Genomic DNA, 21219 nt, shown 5'->3' on the forward strand with positions numbered 1-21219 from the left:
ATTTGGACTTCAAGGAGTCAAATACTTTACAACCCTTGACCTGGTTCGTGGATACTACCAGTTACCGTTGGCAGAGGACAGTAAGGAATACACGGCTTTCTCTACTGCCTTTGGACACTGGCAGTTCAGACGCTTATCGTTTGGACTGAAAAATGCACCTGCAGTCTTCCAGAGAGAAATGCAGAGAGTTCCCGAAAGCCAAGGTGGTTGTCTACATTGACGACATATTGATACTTGGGTCTTCTTTCGAGGAACACCTGAAACTGGTAGAACGAGTTTTGGCTACTCTCCAGAAGCACGGACTCAAGATAAAACTCGGGAGGTGTTCTTGGGTTCAAGCCGAGGTCCAGTATCTTGGTCATCTGGTTGGACGTTCTGGTATGCGTAAGCTACCAGAATACATCCAGAAAGTGGAAGACTTCCCTAAACCGACCACTGTGCGTGAGCTACGGGGATTCCTGGGACTGGTCAACTTCCAAAGGAAGTTTATCCCCATGTGCTCGCAGATAGCCAAACCATTATCTGCGAAGACTGGAGGACGAAAATCTCAAGGAACTAGGAAACTGAAGTGGACTGCAGAAATGGACAGTGCCTTTGTGCGCTTGAAGGAACTGATCAAAGAGGACATTATGTTGTCATACCCTGACTACTCCGCTGATGCTAAACCCTTGGAGTTGTTTGTTGACGCTTCGGGTGAAGGTGCTGGTGCTTGTCTGTGCCAGGAGTCCTTGGAGCATCCAGGGGAGTGTCGGGTGATAGCTTACGACTCCATGACTTTCCTTGACTGCGAGACCCGTTACTCTACCATTGAGCGTGAGTTGGCTGCTCTGCGATGGGGAGTGAAAACCTTCAGGGCCTTCCTTTATGGTCAGTTCTTCGTGATCCATTCTGATCACCGTCCCCTGATGTACCTTCATGACATGAAGATGGTGGACAGTCGTCTAGCACGGACACTGGAGGACCTGTCCGAATTTAACTTTATTGTTAATTACTGTCCAGGAGATCAGAATGCCGCTGCTGACTGGTTATCCCGCTGGCCCGCATTGACTGACTATCTGTTAGCTACTGAACCCAGCACTCCGAAGTTGCCTACTGGACTGGCCTTGTATAAGGAGGTTCGTGGTGGTCCAGATTCTCTCATCGAATCCTTGGAGCTAGTCGTGAACTGCTGGACAGAAGGGTCAGGTGTCGCACCCGACTCTCCGCTGAAGGGAGCCAAGCTCCGGGATGCCTTAGTTCAGCATTTTCTGAAAGACGCCGGTCGACTAGGCTTCAAACTGGACAAGACCAGCAGGAACAGGATCAAGGCAATGAGATTTCCAGGTACAGTCCCAGCTCTGGAGTTGCTATTGGCAGCATCAAAGTTATTGAACCTGGAAATCTGGGTCCATTGGGGTCCCACTTGTTCCGTAGTCTATCGTGATCCATCCGTGACTGAGCCTCAGTGTGTGCATCTTCAGTGTCTGTCTGGAGTGCATTTTAATCCTCTGATTGAGCTCTGCAATTACGTCCCTCCAACTGACGTGATTCTGGGCCATAAGGCGGAGGTAAAATCTCGTGTTCGTGACGCTGAGGGCTTGATCACTGATGATCAGGAAGCGCCGGAGGATTGTCCTGTAATCCAGTACGTGACAGAAAAGGCACCTCGTCAGTCCAGTTGTACCCATGTGTCTCAACACTCGGCAGTAGGTATAGTAATGATGCAGGAGACCTTATTTTGTGCTCTTGTTGATACAGGAGCACAGGTTTGTCTAGTAAGTGAGTCTGTACTGAGCCAACTTGGCATAGAGTACCAGGTACTGTCAGGAGAACAGCTAGAGGGGTTGACTGGTTTCTGCACCAGCATTCTAGGCTACGTCCAGTTAGAGGTGAAGTGTCCTTCTGGGTGGGGGCTACCGCTGTTTAACTATGCGGTGGTAGCTGCCAAAGACATTAACTTTTGTTATGTTCTTGGTAGGAATATACTGGACGCAGCCTACCTGACACTGGATTCACCCCGAGAACAGTTGGTGTATGAGCACACTACTGTTCTTCAGTTGTCTCCCAAGGTACTCTCAGTCTCCTCCCTGCATACCGAGACCACTGTTATGAAGGTAACTGATCCTGAATCTGATCAGGGAGTGTTCTCTGGAAATGCTCTTCTGTCCTTCAGTCAGGTGTCCAAGATCCAAGGAGATCATCGACAGATTCAATCTGTCATTAAGATGATCTACTCTGGGGTTCCTGCATCTCGAGTTCCACGCTCCTGTCTACCCTATAGAAGATGTTGGTCAAACCTGGAAGTTCACCAGGGTTTGCTAGTGAAGCGGAACCCAGACGGCTCAGTAGTCCCAGTAGTCACCTTCAATGTCCTGATTGACCTAGTTGCCGAGACACACCTCCAGAATGCTCACTGGGGGATCGGAAAAATGATTGCAATGCTCCGTCGACTCGTCTGGCACAGATCTTTAATTAATGTAATCAGAGATATGTGCCGGACGTGTTGGGAATGTCAGACTTGTAAGGTCTCAAGGGAGGTGGTTGCCCCTCCGACCTTGAAAATAGTGACCTCTTCTCCCTTTGAATTGGTTGCTATGGATCTTGTGAGTCTCCCAACAACCAGTACTGGTTTTATTGGGTGTCTGATGGTAGTCGACCATTATTCCAAGTGGGTAACGGCAGTACCCATAAGGAATAAGAAGAGCAGTACGATATGCCAGGCGCTTGAAGACCGAGTTTTTCCTGTTATTCCTCGTGTTCCAGTCCGGATATTGACTGATAACGGCCCTGAGTTTATTTCCCAGGAATTTACTGAGTTGTTGGAGCGGTATAATGTTGTACATGTGAAAACAACTCCGTATAAACCCTCTAGTAACGGTGCAGTGGAGCGAGTGAATCGTACCATTGGTGAGTTACTGAAGGTGATTTCTGGGGAATCTCGGAAATGGGACCAGTTCTTATCCCGAGCAGTTCTCAGCTACAACCATTCCCACCACACTGAGATTGGCTGTACACCAGCTGAGAACATACTGAAGGGTGCTCACGATGTTGATAGTATCCCGTTGCTATCAGCAGAAACGAGAGACCCATGGGCGGAAGGACATCCTCGGTACAAACCGTTTAAAAAGGGACACCTTCTGACGAACAAGCTCATCCCTAGGTTTGAGGGGGTATTCCGTGTTACTAAGGTACACGAGAATAAGGTCACCTATGAGCTGCAGAGACTGCCTGATGGTGAACTGGTAAAAGCTCACCATATCCAGTTAAAGGCCTGGTTTGAACCTCCAGTTTATCTTAGGAGGCACTTTCTCTGGTATCCAAAGGGTCCTGATCCTGTTACAGAGACTCTGAGTAGTCCAGAACTCATGGATGACAGTCCTGTTTCTTCTGAAGTCTCTGAGAGTTCTAGTTCTAGTAGTGATGGCGACTCCTATGGGGTAGCTGCAGTAGTGGCGTCCTACCTTCTGTCTCGAGATTGTAACAAGTCCCGACGACAGAGGAAAAGTCACCATCCTACTAGGGCTACTACTCAGCCTAAGCCCATTCTTAAGCCAGCTAGGACTTACGAGAGAAAGAAAGCACTGGATGCTTGGTTATATCCTCCGGAAAATTGTGATGAGACTCCTGTGTTAAAGCCTGAATCGTTTCGAGATCATTTGGTCCTCCAACTATGGGAGAACAGCCCCACTGGAATGTGTAAAACCCCTATTTTGTCTCCCGAGTCAGTGGTTCACTGTCCTGTTCCTGAATTGCCAACGCCCCAGTTCTTAGCTTCTTCTTTCCAAGAGGAAGGTATCGTTCATCCTCTGGGGAGTTGGGAATTCTGGGAAGTTTCCAGTATTCCATTATTGGAACTACCTTCTGGTGTTTCCAAGAGTTCCAGTCCAGATTGGTCAAGACCTGCTACTTTAGAAAGCCCTGTTTCTGAATCGGCAGTGTCTAATTATCCTGATAATGACTTTCTTGGTTTATTGCCACCCGATTGTGACGACCGACTGTCGCCTGAAGATCCCACCTTTAGTGGATTTAGTCCCCCATGGACTAGGTCAAAGGGTCCTGTTCTTGACCTACCTTTAGTTCAGTCTCGAGTCCTGGAGTGGAGACCTCGTCTCACTGACCAGACGAATATTATAGAGAGGGAACCATCCTCCATTCCTAAGTCACCTCAGAATTTAAACCCTTTCCTACATTCTGATGGTGGATTAAAACACCGGTCAGAGCTCGAGGCTGAAGTGGCACAGTCAGGTATATCAAACCTGAACGCTACAGCACTGTTTGGGTCGCCCGAAATACAAAGTTGCCCCGAGTCATCGCCTGATTTTTCGGGATTTTTATTGTCCTCTTCTGAGTCTACGGATTCTGTCTCTGGTTTACCTCAAAGTATGTCGATCACCCGCAGATACCAACTGTTATGTGAGGTTATCGACCGATTAAAGACACCCAGCCTGTATCTGGAGAGTCGCCGGCTTAGCCTGTCTCCTGTGCTGCGAGAAATTAATATGGCTCGCCAGCAGATTGCTGAATCCCGGCGCATGTCCCGAGACAGAATTTTGAGACTCAGAAGAAGAACTATAAATCTCCCACGGAATTAATCTTGGTACAGTTTTTAAAGAAAGTTTTGATAGTAATTACCCTTTTTTGTTCTTATTAGTTATATTTTAATTCCCACATTGGGTATCTGAAAGGCTGGGAAAGGGACACGTGGTGTGAGGAAATCTTTATTTAGTCATGGTTTCTGTAACTGTTGTATTTATTGTTGTACTGTAAATTGACTTTGACCGTGACAGTTATAATAAATTCAGTAAATTGCTTTTATCAGGTAACACCTGTAGTCCAAAATCAATGAGTTTTGTATGTTTTTTAAATTGATTTTTGGACTGCAATGGATGTAATTTTTTTTCCCTTGTTAGATCCTGAATGTATACATGTAATACTGATGTTTTCTGTATGATATGGAAATTGTTATATTGTATATTATTGAAGCATTGTTGGGAAGAATAGACAATAATCTAACTTTTTATTTGTAAGTACTGGATCTCCATTGTGTTAAAAGGTTGTCTATTCCTATTGCTTTTTGTTAAGTCATGAGTCTGTGGAAATAAATGTATTGTACCTAGTGTAAATTTATGTAATTTGATATGTAACTTAAGGAAGGGATGATGAATTAAATCTCTAGTTGATCATCCTACCTTTTTACTGAATGTTTTTTTGCAAGGTAAATTTTCTTTTTCCACTTGAATGTACAGAGTTTGTGTGGGGTGTTGCTGTCAGTTACGAGGCATTTTTTGGATGGGCTTGAGGGTTAATGGGGGGGAATGCAATATATAAGGGTTTGTGACTGAGAAAACTTTAATGGTTTGTGTGTGTATGAAATATATTTGATTTTATTTTTTTCTTTTGTATCCCTCAAGCCCCCCTTTTTCCAAAAATGTCTTAATGTGTTATTGTTCCTTTCCAGGTATTGACAGCAGCCCCTACACTCAGTAGGGAGTGTAAGGGAGAGCAAATTTAGAATATTTCCTGTTATCAGTCTGTACTAGTCTGTGATGCTGTTCTATATCCATACCTTGTAACTAGAAGTAAGCTACTGTGTTGCTATATGAGTGTGTGTCATGAACATTAAATAGTTAACAGGAGCTATGGAAATGGCATATCTGGTCAGAGGCCCAAGAAGTGAATTCCGATGTTAGGAAGAGAGTGACTTTTGAGTTTAGTATGAATTCAGACTTATTCAAAACCCCTTCCAAGATTGAGAGATTTCAAATGTGCGGTTGACAAACTTTTCGAGACATTGTAATGGTGGGCCCGCACAGACCTGTATGACATAGTATGCGGCTGTACTTTTCAGAAATTAGGACTGTTTAAGTGACTTTGCATCCCAATGGTGGACGGGAGATTGATGAGAACAGTATTGATTTAGGGAAAATAGTGGTACTGTATTTTTCACCGTTATATGTTCTTTATAGATGGCATACTGGTACTTACCCAAATAGATACACGGTTAGGTGTGCCTTGGTTTAGACTTGGCCTGTATAGGTACACTTATGAGTGTCCCACCTGGGGGAAGAAAATTTCCTGTTTGTTTATCACTGTTACCCTGTTGCTGAAGTTTGACGTTAAGGAATGCTAATTTTGTCTTTAATTTTCTATTTGGATTGATGGGTCCATGCTAACATAACCCTAACAGTTTTGTACAAATAAATTTTATTTTCTTGTTTTATGAACACTGCATATCATTCCTGTTCCTACACCAATGTGCCCCCCTTCCCCAGCCACTGTTTTTTAAGATCTCTTAAGTACCGTAACTTATCATAATTCTTTCCTCCCACACTGTGTCCCGTAATTAATTAAACAATATTTCCTTTCACCTAATGTTCTTATACTTGTACTTATGATCAGTAAGCAAAAGGGAGGAGAAGCAAACGGGTAAGTCAGGTTCTAGCTGGGTCCCCTTGCCTAGTATAAATCAAGGGGTGGTGCCCAGTACTCCGGTCTGTTGAACTGTTACTCAGGTTTTTGGGTATTCCACTGTTGTATATTTTTTGTGTAGTGAACGTCGGACTGTGGTCGGCATTCGGACACTAGGCAGTTCGGGTGCTACCTCTGGCCACAGTCCGCAAACCACTACAAAGTCATACCTCTAAGTGAAGTGAGACAATTCACTGGTGTGTGGGGGGAGGGGTAGCAAGCTACCCCTTCCCCTACCCCCTTGCTAACTAGCACGGGGTAGTTAACCCTCGTTAAAAATCTATTGGCTCGTCAATTTCAGCTACGCCGAAAGTAATCCCTATGTACTGTAAATAGCTAAGGTTTGTATGGTTAGGAAAAATACAATTGTTCCGTAACCGAAATACAAACCACGCTATTTACAAAGGGTATTACTTTTAGCGCAGCTGAAATGACGAGCCTATAGTTTTTAACGAGGGTTAATTACCCCCGCGCTAGTTAGCGGGGGGTGGGGAAGGGTAGCTTGCTACCCCTCCCCTCCACACACCGGTGACTTGCTTCACTTCACTTTTGGCTCGGCGGTGATCAGACGTGTCTGTTCATCGCCTTCGTGACAGCCTTTAATTTTCTGCTTTTTCTTTTCAGCTTGTGTGATTGGTTGGAAGTTGACCTTCAGTTATTTTCTTTTATTTACTATGCGTACATGCCCTGGAGTTGCCGGCCGTCCTTGTGGGACTTTCATGTCGGACGTTATTACGGATCCTCACACCCTCTGCCCTCAATGTCGGGGCCGACGGTGCGACCAGGATAACATGTGCCGTGAGTGCAGGGAGTGGTCTGCCTCCCAGTGGGAGAGGTTTGGCCGTCGGCGTAAGAAGAAGTCCAAGAGAGACCGTTCTCCTCCGGGGTTAGCCTTGAAGGAGGAAGGTTCTCGGGACTCTTCTTCCGCCGCCCAATCCTCCTCCGAAGCTCCCCCTCGTCCGCCTCCTAAGGAGAGTCGTCCGAGTGGGAGCGCAGGCCCTTGTTCTGTTTCCCTACCTTCGGTTGGGGGAGAAGGCGTCGCCTCCCATAGCGAGGCGGTTCCCCCTCCTCCTCCGGGGGAGGTTATTGATAATAATGCCTTATCCAGTGATGATCTTTTACAGATTTGGTCGTCCCTGGGGCTTAAGGGCTTGCCCTCCAGGGTCGCTCTTATTGACCTTGTCTCGTTGGGGGCCGCTGTTAAACAGTCGCCGTTGGTAACGGAGGTAGACCCTCTGTCTATTGTCGACATCGTGGTGACAGAGGCCTCCGACGTGGCTGGGCCTTCCGACGCAGGTGCTGTTGCTGGTGATGGTGCTCAAGGCTCTCCTCCTCCTTCCGTGCATCCTTCGAAGGGGGAAGTGAGTCCTTCGGTCTCGACTGCTGCCCAGCTTCCTTCTGAGGGAAGTGTTTTGACGGAGACTCCCCTTCGGAGGACCGATGGTCCCGACGATCTCCCCCGAGGCCGCCTCCGCCGTAAGGCTCACTGCCCTCTACGCCACAAGGGCCTCCCTTCCCCTTACAGGGGGACTAAGAGGCGCCTTTTTGGGTCTTCGTCTTCCGGGGGGGAGTCTCCTCGTCAGCCTCAACCGACTGCTCCGCCCTCCTTAAACCTCTCTGCAGACCGCTCACCATCTCCTGCCGGATCTTCGCCTTCTGGAGAACTCGTCACCCGACGGGCAACGGTCCCTTCGGGGCTAAGGGATTCTTCCCTTACGCGAGCAGGGCTAGCGCACAAGCGCTCTACTGCTCGCCAGCGCTCTCCTGCTCGCCAGCGATCTCCTGCTCGCCAGCGATCTCCTGCTCGTCGATGATCTCCTGCTCGCCAAGACTCTCCTGCTCGCCGACGCTCACCTGCTCGTCGGCTCTCTCCTGATGTTCGCCCCCCTCGCCAGCGCTCTCCTGCTCGTCAGCTCTCTTCCGAGCGTCAGCGCTCATTTGAGGACCATCGCCCTGCGGTCTCTGACCACCCTTTAGTTCCTGCTGAACTCCCTGCTCACCATCCACCTGGTCCTGTGGCTACGCAACATCGTGCTGCGCGTGTGTCAGAAACACGTTCGCCAACGCGCCAGCGATCTTCCCGTTCCTGCTCGTGAACGCGCCGCACCACCTGTCCTCTCACACGACACGCGTCGACCTTCTGCTCGCCAGCGATCACCTACACATGCTGCTCGCCATCGCACGACCCTGCACGATCGCCTGCTTACGCATGCTGCTCCTCATCGCACAAACCTGAACGATCGCCCTCCTGCGGATGCTGATCACCATCGCACCCTTTCACGCGATCATTCACCTGCGCATGCTGCTCGCCATCGCACAACCCTGAACGATCGCCTGCTTACGCATGCTGCTCCTCATCGCACAACCCTGAACGATCGCCCTCCTGCGGATGCTGATCACCATCGCACCCTTTCACGCGATCATTCACCTGCGCATGCTGCTCGCCATCGCACAACCCTGCACGATCGCCCGCTTACGCATGCTGCTCCTCATCGCACAACCCTGAACGATCGCCCTCCTGCGGATGCTGATCACCATCGCACCCTATCACGCGATCATTCACCTACACATGCTGCTCGCCATCGCTTACCATCACGCGGTCATTCACCTGCGCATGCTGCTCACCATCGCACATCAGTGCATCGACATACCACAGCTCGTCATCGATCGCCTGTGGATCTACATCGCCAGCGATCTTCTTCATCTACGCGGCAGCACGATCCCTCGCCATCGCGCCATCGCTTGCGTTCGTCGCCTCGGACACGTGTTCATTTACCTGCCCACCCTCACGCCCACTCGCCTGCGCGCCCGCGCGATCGCTCGCCTGCGCAATCGCTCGCCCGCGCGATCGCTCGCCCGCGCGATCGCTCGCCCCGCGCGACCGCTCGCCTGCGCGCCTGCGCGACCGCTCGCCCGCGCGGCCATTCGCCTTTGCGCGACTGTTCGCCCTCGCGCGACCATAGTTCGCGGCGAATTCCACAGCCGGTGGTAGCAGCAGGGACGCGTGCTCCTAGACGGCACTCGGGATCACCTCCATCCAAGCACAGGTTGGTATTGCAGGTCAGTACAGCATTCTTCCCCACCTTTTCAGGCAGGTACCGTCGTGTCCACTCCAAAGGATTGCCCGATCCCTTTCACCTTAGCGAGGATTTCGGACTCTGTGTCCTTGGAGCAGCAGACTTGGTTTGGTCCGCTGGCACGGGCGTTAGTGAGGGTCATGAAACCAGCACTCGCCGGCCAGGGTAACAAACCAGCGGCTGTCTCTCCTACGCTGAAGAGAAAGAGAGGAGTGGACTTCGTGGTGACTTCCCCCAGGGCGAAGTTGGTTCCCAAGAGGTCGGTCTCGAGGGTCCCCTCTCCTGCACGAGTACTCTCTCCTTCTCCCGTGGACGAGGCCTTTCCGTCCTCAGGTGAGTCCAATGGGGCGGTAGTCTTCCCCTCGGCACCAGGGGGGGAGACTTCGCTTCAGGCAGGAGAATCGTCTCGTGAGGAAGGGGCCCCTCGAACCTCGTTGTTGGGATCCTGTATCCCTCCCAGGAGGGAACCCAAGGATTCCAAGACCATCCCTAAATCCTCTGCAAGGATTCGTCAGGAACCCACGACTACCCAGGGGAATGTCCACGTATCACCCCAGGAAGAGATTCCTGGGGCAGGAGACTTAGCTGCCAGCCCGCAGGGAGGAGAACAGCAAGAGTCCGAACATGCCTTCTGGCAGGTCCTAAGCCTGATAAGGCAACTTAACAGTCTTACGGATCCAGTCATCCCCCCCCCGTGAAGGCAAAGACACGATTCTGGATGAAGTGTTTGACGTTCGGAAGGCCCCTAAGACCAGTGCAGCTCTGCCCTGGTCTCGGGGGCTGAAGAGTGCCAGAGCTAGGGCCAATGCTCAGCTCGCACTTCTTGCCTCCTCCAGTCGTTCCACTGCCGGGAACAAACTCATCCCTCCTCCTCGCCTTCAGCAGAGGAGGTATTTTGAGATCCTGGGTGAGCACAACCTCGCTCTTCCTCTCCATCACTCTGTGGAGGAGCTGGCGAAGGGAGTTCCCTTGGAGAAACTCTCTGCCCGGCAGGTGTCGTTCTCGGCGGCAGAGATCCTTAACCACGAGAAGGTCGCTAAGTGTGCCATGCAGGCCACTTCGTGGCTGGACTTCTGGTTAGGATCTCTGGGCATCCTATTGCGATCGGAGGACTTGTCCAAGGAGACCAATAGGAAGGCCCTAGAGACCTTCTTGCTCTCGGGCACCCGCTCCATCGAGTTTTTGGCGCACCAGGTTACCACCCTGTGGGCCAACTCGGTGTTGAAGCGTCGCGATGCTGTGTCCGAGAGATTCCATCCGAAGGTCCCCGCCGTAGATGTGTGTAGGCTCCGACATGCCTCCCTCCTGGGGGAGAGCCTGTTTGAGCCTCAAGACTTGGAGCGAACGGCTGAGAGGTGGAGGAAATCCAGCACGGACTCCCTCCTCCACAGGGCCCTTACAACTCGGCCCTATAAGCCTCCAGCCCCGCCACAACAGCAGCAACAGCCTCGTAAGGCTCCCAAACAGGCACCGGCAGTTAAGAAAGTGGTATCTAAGCCCCAGCCCTTTCCAGCCAAGGTCAAGAGGGGCGGTAAGTCCTCCAGGGGAGGCAAGACTTCTAGGGGTGGCGGCCGCGGCCGCAAGCCCTAGGGGTGGCAGTCCCCCTGCGTGTCCACCTGTGGGGGGATGCCTTCAGCGTTGCGTCCGCAGGTGGCAACATCACGGGGCCGATGCTTGGACGGTCTCAGTGATCGGCCAAGGTTATCGCGTCCCGTTCACGTCATCTCAACCTCCCCTGACAGCGAATCCAGTGTCGTTGAGCTCCTATGCCATGGGATCGGCAAAGGGGCGGGCCCTTCAGGCCGAAGTCGAGACCATGTTCGAGAGGGGTGCTCTCCAGGAGGTCGTGGACGGCTCTCCAGGCTTCTTCAGTCAACTCTTTCTTGTAAAGAAGGCTACTGGAGGCTGGAGACCCGTCATCGATCTCTCGGCTCTGAACAGGTTTGTCAAACAAACCCGGTTCAGCATGGAGACAGCAGACACGGTCAGACTTGCGGTGAGACCACAAGACTTCCTGTGTACACTGGATCTAAAGGACGCGTACTTCCAGATCCCAATCCATCCGTCTTCCAGGAAGTACCTGAGATTTTGCCTAGACAACAAGATCTACCAGTTCAAGGTGCTGTGTTTTGGTCTCTCCACAGCTCCTCAGGTGTTCACCAGAGTGTTCACCCTGATTTCATCTTGGGCGCACAGGAACGGCATTCGTCTCCTTCGTTACCTAGACGATTGGCTGATCCTAGCAGACTCGGAGTCGACCCTTCTTCGGCACCGAGACAGGCCTCTAGTTCTTTGCCAGGATCTGGGGATCGTGGTAAACCTCGAGAAGTCCTCTCTGCAGCCGTCCCAACGACTGGTTTATCTAGGCATGCTAATAGACACCAATCTCCACAAAGCCTTTCCATCAGACGACCGGATAGCAAGGCTGAGGAGGGTGGCGGAACCTTTCCTCAGGCGAAAAGAACTCCCCGCCCAATCGTGGTTGCGTCTCTTAGGCCACCTATCCTCCCTGGCCCGTCTGGTTCCAAACAGCCGCCTCAGGATGAGATCCCTTCAATGGCGGCTCAAGTCCCGGTGGAATCAAGGATCCGATTCCCCGGACATTCTGATCCCAATGGGGTCTCTGGAACAGACGGACTTGCGGTGGTGGCTGGCCGACGAGAACCTGCGAAAGGGAGTGAGTTTTCTCGTCCTCCCCCCGGAATTGACTCTGTTTTCGGACGTGTCAAAAGAAGGGTGGGGGGCGCACGTTCTGAACCAGAGGGCCTCAGGCCTTTGGTCAGAATCAGAAAAGTGCCTACACATCAACCTGCTAGAATTGAAGGCCGTCTTTCTGGCTCTTCAACAGTTCCAACGGTTCCTGGCGGGTCACTCCGTGGTGGTGATGAGCGAGAACACGACGGTAGTGGCTTATATCAACAAGCAGGGAGGCACTTTTTCGCAACAGCTATCCCATCTTGCAGTAGAGACTCTGAGGTGGACCGAAACCCACTCGATAACACTATCAGCTCGCTTCATTCCTGGCAAGAGGAATGTGCTCGCTGACAGTCTGAGCAGGGCTTCGCAGATAGTGAGTACCGAGTGGTCTTTGGATCCTCAGATAGCCAACAAAGTCCTGACTTTGTGGGGTTCCTGACGGTGGACTTGTTCGCGACAGCCTTGAACTTCAAGCTGCCCCTGTACTGCTCACCAGTCCCGGACCCCAAGGCACTCTGGCAAGATGCTTTCCAGCAACGGTGGGACAACATCGACGTGTACGCCTTCCCACCATTCTGTCTGATGAGAAGGGTGCTCAACAGGACCAGACTATCGGTCAACTGTTCCATGACTCTAGTAGCTCCGCTATGGCATCACGCGGAATGGTTTCCGGACCTTCTGCAACTCCTGACGGAACTCCCAAGGGAGCTTCCTCCACGACACGAGCTTCTCAGACAACCCCACTCCGGTGTCCCTCACAGGGCCGTAGCCTCGCTTCGGCTTCACGCCTGGAGACTATCCAGCGTCTCCTCGCGGAGAGAGGCTTTTCGCAACAGGTTGCGGAGAGAATGTCTCGGCACCTGCGAAGATCCTCTGAGGGAGTCTACCAAGTGAAGTGGAGAGTCTTTTGTGGTTGGTGTCGTGGAAGGGGTATTTCTCCACTCGATGCCACTATTCCAGCAATAGCGGACTTCCTCGTGTATCTGCGAGAAGAAATGCGCTTTTCTGTCTGGGCAGTGAAAGGCTATCGCTCAGCCTTAAGCTTGGCCTTCAGATTGAAGGGTGTGGATACTGTATTTCTTCATCGCTAGAACTCTCTTTACTCATACGTAGCTATGAGCTTACCTGCCCCCAGTCGGAAGTGAGACCCCCTCCTTGGAACGTGGTTCGAGTCCTCAGGTCTCTCAAGAGACCTCCCTTCGAGCCATTACGCCAGGCCTCCGATCACCACCTTTCTTGGAAGACGGCTTTCCTACTCGCCTTGGCCTCGGCCAAGCGAGTTAGTGAACTTCATGGTGTCTCGTACGATATCGCCCATTCAAGGGGATGGGGGGAGGTAACGTTCAGGTTCGTCCCTGAGTTTGTGGCCAAGACTCAGAATCCTGGAGTGCCGGATCCTCGGTTCGACTCTTTCAGGATCGCGAGTCTCCGTTCTGTAACAAACGACCCAGACCAGCTGCTACTATGCCCAGTGAGGTGTCTGAGGTACTACTTGAAGAGAACGGCTGCAGTCCGTCCTCATGTGCGAGCTTTGTTTGTGAGCACAGGCAGGACAAAGAGGAGGGTCACCAGGAACACCATCTCTGCTTGGATTCGATGGGTTATCCACCATGCCCTGAATCCTGACCCTCCTCCGTCACGTTGCCCTCGGGCCCACGATGTCAGGGGTATTGCTACATCCCTGGCCTTCAAGAGAAACTTCTCTGTGACGCAGGTACTTCAAGCTGGGGTCTGGAAGCGTCAAACGACCTTCACAGCCCACTACCTGCAAGACGTGACCCACAGGAGTCTCGATACGTTCTCTATCGGCCCTGTGGTGGCTGCACAACAGCTGGTCTAACCTCAGGCTCCTTTTTGGACAAGTAGCAGTAGGTTGAGGGCGTTGTTACCCGGTCTTAGTCTGTGTGAATGAAAGAGTATGTCTGACCCTTACTTCTTTCTTCATTCTCCCCTCTCTTGGGGAAGCAGCATCCTGGTCCTCGCATAGCTGACCTCGACCTCTGCAGGTAACCCATGCTTCTTTGTGCTCCTAGTATTAAGCTTAATACTGTTGCGTCTCCCATACCCTGACGAGGTGGTATGGGGAACGTCCTATCCTAGAATTCCTATCTGAAGGTCTCAAGGTCAACTTCATAGGACGAGTCACACTCTCCTCCTCACACTACTTATGTAGGCCACTCGTTCATAGCGATGCTAGGAACCTGTGAGGTACAGGGGCTCCCTCTCTCTAGTGCTGCTCACTGAGGGATCGAGCCCCCGGGCAAGCCGAAGTCAGTAAGGCTGGGGACTTTCCACCCTTCCTAAGGGGTAAGTCACCCTTTGTAAATAGCGTGGTTTGTATTTCGATTATGGAACAAATGACAAATTCGAAGATAATTTGTATTTTTCCTAACCATACAAACCTTAGCTATTTACACATATGTGCCCGCCATCCCTGACCCCCAAGTCAAGTCCTACCTCTAAGTGAAGTGAAGCAAGTCATGGGTGTGTGTAGGGGGAAGGGGTAGCAAGCTACCCTTCCCCACTCCCCGCTAACTAGCGCGGGGGTAATTAACCCTTGTTAAAAACTATTGGCTCGTCATTTCAGCTGCGCTAAAAGTAATACCCTTTGTAAATAGCTAAGGTTTGTATGGTTAGGAAAAATACAAATTATCTTCGAATTTGTCATATCTCCAAATTTGTCATTTTCTTCTCTATACATTACCTTTCTGGATGTATAATTAACAGAGGAGAATACAAAACAGTATTTCTGGGCTCAATCCCTGTGCTGCCCAGTGAAATTGCTCCTTATGCACCATTTCAAAGGAATATAACTGCTAATATTACCAGAGAAAAAATGTAAAGGAATGCTAGGTTGAACTAGCTCGCTCACCTAATGGTGTCGGTATAGACTGGGGCGAAATACCAGAGGTCTCGTACCATTTAGACTTCTCCTCTTCGAAATCCCTCAATAGTGAGGTGCAGTTCAACCTCCCCTGCCTCGCAGACCAGTACTACTAACTCGACCCACGCTTGCCCATCACTCCTTTCAAGCACCTGATTCATATAAGTCCAAGTATTTTATTCTCGTGTTTTTCATTGGATTTATCATCAACTTTCTCTCGATGGCCGATTCCCAAGATACCCCATCGAAGTTAAGTACCTTATCCATGAGTTGTTAGCGAGATTGGGCAGTGTAATCTTTGTTTTTATTATTGAGAAGTGTTTATATATGAGCGGCGTCCCCGTTCTCACTTTCGCCTCTGCCCTTTGTCTCGTTAGTTCGTCCGTCTTTAATATTCGTTCGAACCTTTAGGAGTTTTTCCTTATATTCATATAGTACACCGACTTTATGCTTTCATATAGCATTTATTTTATGTTATCCTATGATATCGGTGTTAGCGTTTCATCAGGAGTAGGTTATGTTGGTATGCCTGCATTCGTGCATGTAGTTGGATAGCGTCACCATTGAGATTGTTTCGCTAGTTCTAGGAGCTTTAATATCGACCATCTCACTTATTATTAGTAAAACCTTTTGTTTTATTACGCTCCACCTAGTTTTACGTTTGGTTCGAGTGGGACTCTCGCGTATTTTGTTGTTTTTACTGTTCGATCTACCGCTTCAGTAACTAGGTTGGTACCCCTGCTTTCCATCTACTGATGGCGTCATGCTCCTCCCTTACCACTCGCCTGAGTCCCTCTCTCGCCATATTTTTTCTGCATGCCTAACCTTACTTACGTGATTTCGCTTTTAATTCATTAATTATTTTTATGTATTTGTGCATTGATATTATATTTATTGCTTTACTCCGTTATGATCATATTTTTGGGATTTTCATGTCATGATTGAGGGGATCTCCAGTTGGTAGCCCTGTCTACCACTGCGCACTGGCGATTTCCCAGTACCATTACCCCCCCCCAACAAGTTGGGGAGGCTATTCCATCCCCCCCCCTTCAGTGTACACCCTTCCTCTCACTCGATGGTTGTTGGTTATGATTTACGGGTCAAGTATGCTTGTACCTCTGTCTTCCATCAACGTTCCGACATATTGAGGACTGAGTATACCAACGGGGTATGACTTAGTCTCATTCATTCATACCGGGCGGTTTCGTCTCCCCCCTCCCGTCGCCCCGATTGGCCATCGGGCGGGGAGGGGGAAGGCCGGGACCACCGGGGACTATCACACGTGATTAGTCGATATAACTACACCTTGATGTAACCTTGCTTTTAGCTACGGTTGTTAGAATGAGCACTTATATTAGGAGTGTCCCCACCTACGGTACCTCCTGCTATTATCGTCCGTATAGGACTTATTATATCCCATATCATTATATTATATTCTACATGAATCATTACCTTTGTCCCGGTACCTCCGGTAAGGTAGAGGGGTTACATTGGCTCCCCCCGCGCTCTCCCGTTGTACCCTCCCGTCATCAGACATCGGAGCCGCCGGGCTCTTAACTACAAGATCGGTTGACACTGACACGGTTTTGATTAATATCCTCCCTCCGGGAGCCCTATTCATTACAGACATTAGTTTCAGATCATAATTGGCGTTCTCTATTTATGTACTTTAATGATGTATCTTAGGTACTTTAAGTTTACTTTAAGTTACTTTAAGTTTACTTTAAGTTTACTTACCAACCCTGTTCCCCGGCCCCGGGGGCCCCGGAACTAGTTATGATTATATATTCATCACTGTTTTTTGCATCCTTTTTCATACCCGGCTCTGCCGGATTGCTCTTGGAATAGTCTCAGTTCTCTGCATGTTTAGTCTAAGGCTATACATTTATTTTTATTAACTGGCAGGTCCCGGACCCTCCGGGACCCCTTATAGATAAACTAGTAGATGCTCATGGACTATTCCTTTTACATCTTTTGACTGGCCAGACAGTACTACATTGGATCCTCCTCTCTGGTTACGGTTCATTTTCCCTTTGCCTACATACACACTGAATAGTCTGGCATATTCTTTAAATATTCTCCTCTATCCTCATACACCTGACAACACAGATTACCAAACAATTCTTCATCACCCAAGGGGTTACTGCACTGTAATTGTTCAGTGCCACTTTCCTCTTGGTAAGGGTAGAAGAGACTCTTTAGCTATGGTAAGCAGCTCTTCTAGGAGAAGGACACTCCAAAATCAAACCACTGTTCTCTAGTCTTGGGTAGTGCCATAGCCTCTGTACCATGGCCTTTCACTGTCTTGGGTTAGAGTTCTCTTGCTTGAGGGTACACTCGAGCACACTCTCCTATCTTATTTCTCTTCCTCTTGTTTTGTTAAAGTTTTTATAGTTTATATAGGAGATATTTATTGTTGTTACTCTTCTTAGAATATTTTATTTTCCTTTTTTCCTTTCCGCACTGAGCTATTTTCCCTGTTGGAGCCCCTGGGCTTATAGCATACTGCTTTTCCAACTAGGGTTGTAGCTTAGTAAGTAATAATAATAATAATAATACAGGTGGTCCGTTGCCGGATGACAGCCTGCGCGGCCGTCCTTCACCAGCCTTGCGGACATGCTGTCTGTCGGTCCCACGCGGACTGTGGGATCCAGATGGACGATATTGTGGTATGGCACCCTGACAACTGCCTTATCTGTTATGACCTTATCTCCACCCTCGCTTCAGATTCGGTGAGCCTCTTTCAGTCATTTTTGTATTTACATTCCCTTCACTGGGCGGCATCAATATGATACATAATCATTGACTTCTGTTATGAATCTTCGGGTTCATTCATCATTTTGTCCCTCGGGTTTGCTAACCTTATCCCCGTCCTTTCAGAGTTCCCAGGCGGTTAAAACTTCAGCAAGAGCCACTTTGAAATTATGGGTAGGCGGCTTCGCCCGTAACGTAAAGGCCAGGAAGCCCTACGTCCTCTCAGAAGATTATTGTAGTCTTATCTACCCGAATGCAAAATCTTCGGCAGCAGTGCCTAGGCAAGTGGCGGCTCCTATAATTGCTGACATTGCGGAAACCGTAGAACTCAATCTCGTCCAGGATACAGACATCCCTGACGACCCGGACCCCATTGAAGACAATGTTACGGCTCTGACCTTAGACATAGAGCCCATGGTTTTAGACGAACCAGACACAGGTAAGGTGGTAAGTGAGGCAGGTGGGTCTGGCGCTAAGACCTCTCTTCTTAGCCCCTCTTTTTCTTCAGCTTCTAATAATTCTTCCTTTCTTGGTTTTGAAGGGAACCACGAATCCTCCCCGAGATCGCTCTCGGTTCCTCCCAAGGTCAAATCTCAGCAAAGACCTTTAGTGAGGACTCGTAAGAATCCTACACTACCTGGATCATCGAAGCCCAAGAAGGCTCCCCTCCCCGGAGCACCTAGTGGCTCGACTAGCACTGCCCCTATGTCTCAGGACCCGGGAGTGCAGTCATCCCCCTTAATTACCACAACCAACCTCGACCCGGTGGCCCTCACGAATATGTTGTCGAGGGTCGTTACAGAGCAGATTAGTTCTATACTTTCTGCCGTCACCAGAAGACTAGATACCCTGGAAGGTGGACTGCCTCAACAACAGCAGTTCCTCATCCCGGACGCCTCAAAACTTCCACCCTTCACGAAGAACAACCCGTGGAAAATGGCGCTCCACTGTCCCTTCACGGACGGAATGTTGACCATTGAGGGTTTTGGGACCAGGCCCATTGAAGATTTTGAGTTCTTCCCTCCCGGCCTTCAATTTCCTTTCCCCGGCTTCGCCCGGCTTACGGAAGAGGCTCTTGTCCGGCTAGATAAGGTCCCTAAAGAGACCGTTATCTTTCCGAAGGAACAAGCTCAGTCGGTTTGGGTTAGAACCTTAAATGAGTGGGGTTGTACAAACACCATGCTGACCCCCCACAAGAGTACTTACACCATGTTTCTTGTGGACGAACAGACCCCCACTCCTTGCGTCACCAAAATGGTTGAATTAGCCCTTCAGGCAGTGACCGAAGATAAGCCTTTGCCACAACTCCGGGAGACAGATCCTACATCTCTGCTGTTCCCATCAGATAATGAATGTTGGCTTAACATTCAATCGACATTCACTTCTGGTAAGCTATCCGCTGACTGTGCATCGACGCAATTCAGTGAACGCCTCCCAAGACTACCTGAAACCTTAATCCGACTCGAGTTCGAGTCCCGGTCTAGGTTTAGCCGGAGCCTCAATGTCTCGACTATGGCTTAGATGTTTTCTCTTACTTATGACGAGGAACACTCCTTTAAAGTTATGACTAAAGCCACCCTGCAATCTTTGTTAGCAGATTGCTACGACTTCTTGGTGGCCAAAAGACGTTGCCGTAGGCATGTCTTATCTGAAGCTACTATTTGCCATGAGCCAAATAAGCTCATTAAAGCCTCTGCTTGGGGTCCGGACCTATTCCCGGAGGACATGGTCAACTCGGTTTTGAGTGAAGCTGCCAGAGTGAACCAGAGCCTCAAAGTCCGTTGGGGTCTCACTCCCAAACGGAAGTTCGAACAATCGAGCATTCACTCCCGGGGCAGAAAGAGGCTACGCCCTTATAGCTCTACCCAATTCCGCCAACCTATTCAAGTAGTCCAGTCGGCCCCGGTCCCTCAGGGCATCCAACCCTTCACCTCCAAGTCTCAGCCCCAAGTGAAGTATGTCCTCGTCCCTGAAAGCCAAATAGCCTCGAACTCGTTTACCTCTCCTGTTTATAACCCGGTCTATGAGTCCCGGTTTTCCTCCCAAGGATACCAACGAGGCAGGGGCCCCGGCTCGAGAGGTTCTTTTCAGAACAGAAGCAAAGGGAGATATTTCTCCCGTGGAAAAGGGTCACGTGGTGGCCGAGGCGGTAAAACCTCCAACTACTGACGGTCTTCAGGTAGGAGGGAGACTTTATGTGTTCTGGAGTCGCTGGAAATTCAGTCCTTGGGCCTTCAGCATAATCTCCAAGGGCCTGGGGTGGAGTTGGATAGAAGGGCCTCCTCCACCGAACAAATTCCATCAACCCTCGACACCGGACCTACTTTTGTTTACCCAAGATCTTCTTCGCAAGAATGCGATCAAGGAAACGAAATATCTGAAGTTTCAAGGTCGCTTATTCAGCGTTCCGAAGAAAGACTCCGACAGCCGAAGGGTCATCCTCGATCTGTCTCGACTAAACTTGTCCATTCAATGCGACAGGTTTCACATGCTTACCGTCTCGCAGGTGCGAACCTTGCTTCCCCGTGGGGCCGTCACCACCTCCATCGATCTTACCGATGCTTACTATCACGTTCCAATAGCGAGACACTTCCGCCCATTCCTAGGATTCAGACTGGGCGACAAGGCTTACACGTTCAAAGTGATGCCTTTCGGGCTCAACATCGTGCCCAGAATCTTCACGAAACTGACGGAATCGGTCATTCAGGAACTCCGATCCCACGGAATCCAAGTCGTCGCATACCTGGACGATTGGCTAATCTGGTCAGACAACGTCGAGGATTGTCTCAAGGCAACAAACAAGGTGATCCAATATCTTCAGTTTCTGGGATTCCAAATAAACTTCGGAAAGTCTCGTCTGACACCAGAGACCAAATTTCAGTGGCTGGGATTACGGTGGGACCTACGTTCTCACACTCTATGTCTCCCCAGGTCCAAGAGGATAGAGATTGCGAAAAATACCAAACGCTTTCTGGGGGAAAAGATAACTTCCAGAAGGAACCAGGAGAGGATTCTAGGGTCCCTACAATTCGCTTCAGTGACAGACCTCCTTCTGAAAGCGAAACTGAAAGACATCAACCGAGTTTGGCGCTCCAGAGCGAACAACAAACGTCGGGACAAGAAGACACGCCTTCCTCCCATTCTTCGGAAGAGGCTTCTCCCATGGACAACCGCCAAGAGCCTATCAAAGTCGGTTCCGTTGCAGTACCCCCCTCCAAGGATAGTCATCCACACGGATGCCTCCCTATCAGGTTGGGGAGGCTACTCCCAACACAGGAAGGTTCAGGGCCTTTGGTCCACAATGTTCCAACAATTTCACATAAACGTCCTGGAGGCCATGGCTGTCTTACTAACCTTGAA

Source organism: Palaemon carinicauda, chromosome 43 (genome assembly GCF_036898095.1).
Source record: "Palaemon carinicauda isolate YSFRI2023 chromosome 43, ASM3689809v2, whole genome shotgun sequence".
Classification (NCBI taxonomy): Eukaryota; Metazoa; Arthropoda; class Malacostraca; order Decapoda; family Palaemonidae; genus Palaemon; species Palaemon carinicauda.